This window comes from Oncorhynchus kisutch, linkage group LG29, assembly GCF_002021735.2.
Source record: "Oncorhynchus kisutch isolate 150728-3 linkage group LG29, Okis_V2, whole genome shotgun sequence".
Taxonomy (NCBI): domain Eukaryota; kingdom Metazoa; phylum Chordata; class Actinopteri; order Salmoniformes; family Salmonidae; genus Oncorhynchus; species Oncorhynchus kisutch.
The window spans coordinates 23,242,728-23,248,588 of NC_034202.2; the positions used below are offsets into that span (position 1 = coordinate 23,242,728).

General features: G+C 42.3%; 1 pseudogene; it reads right to left on the bottom strand.

The window, feature by feature from the left end:
• LOC109874311 (bile salt-activated lipase-like) lies at positions 1-3,828 on the bottom strand (annotated as a pseudogene).
• Between the last annotated feature and the right edge of the window lie 2,033 nt (positions 3,829-5,861).

A 5,861-nucleotide genomic window follows, 5' to 3' on the forward strand; every position in this document is an offset into this window, starting at 1 on the left:
CATCAGGGAGCCTGTGCTCAGTGAGAGCTTCCTCAGACGGAGGGCAGGCTGGGAAAAATGTTAGACCACCAGTTCACAAAGCGCACCCTCATCTTCTCATGGACGTAGTTCTTGTTCATATGGGCATTGATCTCCAGGTACTTTTGCCCAGAGGTGGTGTATGCAGGCCAGGTCACAGGCACCTTCGACTACCCGTTGTTGGGGTCTCTGTGGTGGGAAGGGGTTGATGGTAAGAAAAACATAATGGTGAGAACATTAGATATATTATAGTTTTCGTGAGGATAACATCACTTATACAGTAATCCCATCCAGTGGGGGAGACAAAAACATGATTGCATTGCAGCTCTTTTTTACCCAGTCCTGGCGAAGTTGGTCCAGTAGGCAATCAAGTATCTGGAGACGTCACGGTGGCTGGGCCAGTATGCCAGGGGCGTTGTGAAGGGCTTGCCGAACACATACTGCAGGTCATCAGCATGGTCAGCCTCCATCCAGCTGGGGTAAGGTTGGACTATCCCGGCCATGCGGCTGGGCTCTGAAAAGAGGTAGGAGTAGGTGCGTGCAGATCTGGGGTAGGGCAAGGAGAGGAGAAATTACTAGATATCAGATATGTAATGCTAGGATGGGAAACAAACTGGGTGAGAAGGGCTGTGCTACAGTAACAACGAGGAAGACTCACTGGGCATTAGAGGCGTGCAGGTAGAGAGCAACCTGGGTAGGAACCAGGAAGATGTAGTCAGTTTCGATCATAACAACGGTCTTCTTGATTGTCTTCTGGCTCATCTCCCCAGTCAGCCGTGTACTCTGCGAAAGCGTTGTTTGTAGCGGCCTCTCCCTTCTTAGTCAAAGAACTCAAGAGCAGTTTCACGTCTGACCTGTAGTGAGAAAGAGGAAGAGAGATGCACTATATATAAAAAAGTATGTGGACACCCCTTGATATTACTGAATTTGGCAATTTCAGCCACACTAGTTGCTGACAGGTGTATAAAATCGAGCACAAAAACATTTGCAGTAGAATGACCTTACTGAAGAGCTCAGTGACTTTCATTGTGGCACAGTTACAGGATGCCACCTTTCCAACTAGTCAGTTCATCAAAATGTATGCCCTGCTAGAGCTGCCCCGTTCAACTGTAAGTGCTGTTATTGTGAAGTGGAAACGTCTAAGAGCAACAACGGCTCAGCCTCGAAGTGGTAGGCCACACAATCTCACAGAACAGGACAGCCGACTGCTGCAGTGCATGGTACGTTAAAACGGTCTGTCCTCGGTTGCAACACATACTACCGAGTTCCAAACTGCCTCTGGAAGTAACGTCAGCACAAGAACTGTTTATCGGGTGCTTCATGAAATGGGTTTCCATGGCCGAGCAGCCTAAGACTCCCATGCGCAATGCCAAGCGTCGGCTAGAGCGGTGTGGAGCTCGCCGCCATTGGACTCTGGAGCAGCAGAAACGTGTGATGAATCACGCTTCACCATCTGGCAGTCCAACGGATTAATCTGGGATTGGCAGATGCCAGGAGAACGCTACCTGCCCGAATGCATAGTGTCAACTGTAAATTTTGGTGAAAGAGGAATATTGGTCTGGGCTGTTTTTCATGGTTTGGGCTAGGCCTCTAATTTCCAGTGAAGGGAAATTGTAATACTACATTTAAAAAATGACATACTAGAAGATTCTGTGCTTCCAACTTGGTGGCAACAGTTTGGGGAAGGCTCTTTCCTGTTTCAGCATGACAATGCCCCCATGCACAAAGCAAAGTCCATACAGAACTGGTTTGTCGAGATTGGTGTGGAAGTACTTGACTGGCATTTACTGGAGGCTGTTATAACAGCAAAGGGGAGACCAACTCCATATTAATGCCTATGATTTTGGAATGAGATGTTCGACGAGCTGGTGTCCACATACTTTTGGTCATGTAGTGAACCTCTACATTGTTTTATGTACTACGGGATTCGTGAAGAAATATGACGAGTTAACCGGGAAAGTGACCCTGTCAGGTAGCCTTCATTCATACAATAGCATCCAACCTAGCTGATGCTGTGCAATATTCCTTATTTTTTAACACTTTTTTTTTCTTTCCTCCATTGATTTAGTCATCCTAATTTTGGCCATCCTACAAGGGTAAAAACGTCAATGACTTTTGAACGGATGAGGTTTGGACCATTGGTTTTCTTAAAGGAGTTTCTACAAAATTGACACATTATTTTACCCATTGGTCAAAATATGCATTTTTGATTGGATACCCTAGAGATAAGGCCCAACAGATATATCAACCCCTTCTGAATCTCACTGTGTTAGGGACCTGGCTGAACTGATAACCCTGTCCTTTATTATTTGATTATACTTCTACTTGTTGGACTCAGTTGGTTCTGTCAAATCTGCAGTTCCATTTAAGCTACACCAATCAGCCCTCTTCCTCCCAGGTAAATAATGTCCGGGCCAGTGAAGGGGTGGGCATCCATGCTGTTGACCCCAGCGAGGTGGTCGCTGTCAGCGGCATTGTGGAAAAGGTTGCCTGGGTGATCTGGCAGGAAGTCCCCATCGATCACAGGGGAGAGGACCAGGTTGTCTACCATGGGGGCTAGAGAAGGCAGGCAGAGACAGACATACCTCTTGATGCTATCAGCAGGACATGGTCATCACCAAATTACTGTGTAAAATGGTGGGCTGAGGAGACGTGAGCATCAGGCTAATGCTCATCTATACAGATATCATTACAGGCATCAACGCATGCAAATCACATCCTCCTCTGTGTCTTTCTCACAGCGTGCCACAGCCCTGTACATAAATCTCAGTGAATACTCACTGGAGGGAGAACCACCCAGGGCCGTGGTACCGGCCAGAGTGAGAACATTAGCCTCAATAAGTTTCAGGCAGGCCATCATCTGATCATCCTTGGGGCAGCCCACCTTCTCAGCAACCTAAAGAGACAGAAAGGGGGATGAAACATCCCTTTAACAGTGTTAAGACACATATTCTATTTTTTAACTTGAATAAAAGTGACTCCAAAATTACACAATACATTATTTGCCATTAATTTCTATTGGACACATAATAATCTGAAACACAACACCACTCTGTGAGATTGCCTTTTGTTATGGGGAGAGAGTGTCTGTGTGGAGTTAAAGTACATTTAAACTCGAATTAGTACATTGCATTTGCTACATTATCATTTGCTAACCTACTGTGGACAGAGGACCCAAGCTGAATGGCATATCTGTACCTATCTTTGCTTACAATCATAACAGGAGAAACCTGCTTAATGATTTTAAACTATCTAAAAAGTTCAACGTTAACAAGGTCTGAAATACAAGTGTTTTCCATCAACCTTTTTAGACACAGGACACAGAGTTCTCCGAGGTCTCAGGAACTTGTGACAAACAGCTGACTATGTAGCGTACAGGACATCATGGTCCAAAATAAATCTCACTGTTCTCATTGTTAAATGTATCACCCCCCACCAACTAACTTCATAGACACAACAGTTAACAGAAACTAGACACTTTGACAATTAATGTATGCTTTATGGCAGGAAGACACTGAATAATCATGACATTTTAATGAAGAGTTTATAACATTGAGACTGAAGAAACATCATTCTACTAGACTTTCTTTGTATTTTGACATCACTATCTTTGCCCTGAGAGCTCTGTATTAGAACTGTTACTCTCCTTTTTTAGTCCCACACCTGGAAGCTGGAGCTAACAGCGCCGGCAGACTCCCCGAAGATGGTGAGGTTGTTGGGGTCTCCCCCGAAGGCCCGGATGTTCCTGTTTACCCAAGCAATGGCAGCGTGCTGGTCCCACAAACCATAGTTACCTGACATGGAAGACATGTCATCTACCTACTATTTTCCCGTGGGCAGATTCTGCATGTCAGGGCCGGCTCCAGGCATAAGCGGTCTCCAAATCCACTGGCTCCAGGTCATCTATAAGTCTTTGCTAGGTAAAGCCCCGCCTTATCTCAGCTCACTGGTCACCATAGCAACACCCACCCGTAACATGCACTCCAGCAGGTATATTGCACTGGTCATCCCCAAAGCCAACACTTCCTTTGGCCGCCTTTCCTTCCAGTTCTCTGATTAAGAAAAAGTTAGCACGGTTTTCGATTTAAATCCTTTAACATTTTTTTATTAAAAGCACTATGCATTATGTGAGTTAACAATCATTTATTCACATTACTTTAAATTACTTCACTTTAATAACATATTTCAGTTGTGTATATTACATTTAATTGAATTGTATTAATATTATTTCATTCCAAGTCATCATCTCATTTCTATAGAGCTGCTGCCCAGTGTTTCTGCTGCAGGCATTTATATGTGGCATTGTACAACGGGAAAATGATTGCCACCGCGGCAAAGTAAATATGGAACATAAAAAAATATTTCTGCAGAGGTGCACATTGAAGATGCTAGAACAGCTCTCATTAACTCAGTATTATCTGTCATTATGGCAGCATCCACATTAATGTAGAAGTGTTTAGAAACATATTACATTCTTAACTTGAATAAAAGTGACTCCAAAATTACACAACACATTATTTACCATTCATTTCTATTGGGAACAAAATAATATGAAACACAACCAAAATAAACAGTAAATGCATCCAAAAAGCTTGACATAATCATTGTGTACTAGGAATATGGGATCATTTCAAATCCAGAGCCAAAACAATGAAAAAAGTTGTCACTCTCAATACTTTTGGAGCTCACTGTATTTACCTAGTCAGCTTGTTGTTGTGTGTTTTATGCAAGATAAATATTCCTCTCGAGGCGCATTCAGGAGTGCCACAGGGAGGGAGACATCCATTCTTACAAGCAGTCAATGCACAACAATTCTTGAAATACCGGAGGAAAAAACAGCAGTTTTAACGGCCTTTCCATTCCTACTTGATTTATTTCTCAACTCATAAATATGCTGGAACTGCACCATCTTAAAGTAGGAGTTGTCAGCAGCAGCATGGTTGTGAGTGCATAGGGGAGAGTGGGTCTAAACAGGGGTCAATTGTAGAGAAACTTGGGTTAAAATAACTCCTACTTTTTTTTGCTGCCTATGCTGTCTGACAAAAATCACTGTTTTAGTTGTTTTTCCAAAGTAAATAAGGCATACTTTTATGACTGCTGAATAAAAACTATCAATCACTCAGGTAGAGAATTCACGAAGCAACTGCTGTCTATTGTGTGTCTGCCTCCACACATACAGGACAAGTAAGAGCACAACTACTTATGGTCATTGTAGTTAATAACCATGTTTTTTTCTCTCGCTAAACTATGTAGAATATTGGCCTGTTGGAAACTACAACTCCCTCCTATATTGCACAGGTCGGGCTTGATCTGATTTATATCTAGAGAAACTACACATTGAGCTCACAGAAAAAAAAAATGAAATGGAATTCAAATAATTGAACCCAATGTTGGTCAATTAATTGTAAAAAAAAAAAAAACAGCACAGGAATGAAATCATCAACATGTATTGATCACGTTTACTAATACTGCAGAAATGGCAGAAACATATCAATTGGATGTAGTGATAACAATATAGTAGCCATATCTAGGAAAACCACATTTCAAAAGGCTGGGCCTAATATAGTGTATAAGAAGTCATTAAATAAGTTTTGTAGCGATTCTTATGTTGATGATGTAAATACTATTTGCTGGTCTGTGGTGTGTAATGAGGAGCAACCAGACACTGCACTTGACACATTTATGAAATTGCTTATTAGTTACTAAAACATGAACCTACTGTATTAAGAACATGACAAAAAAAACTTTTGAATCCACTTGGATTGATGAGGAATTGAAAAATGTAATGGTTGAGATGGGTGAGGCAAAAGGTATGGCAAATACAGTGCATTCGGAAAGTATTC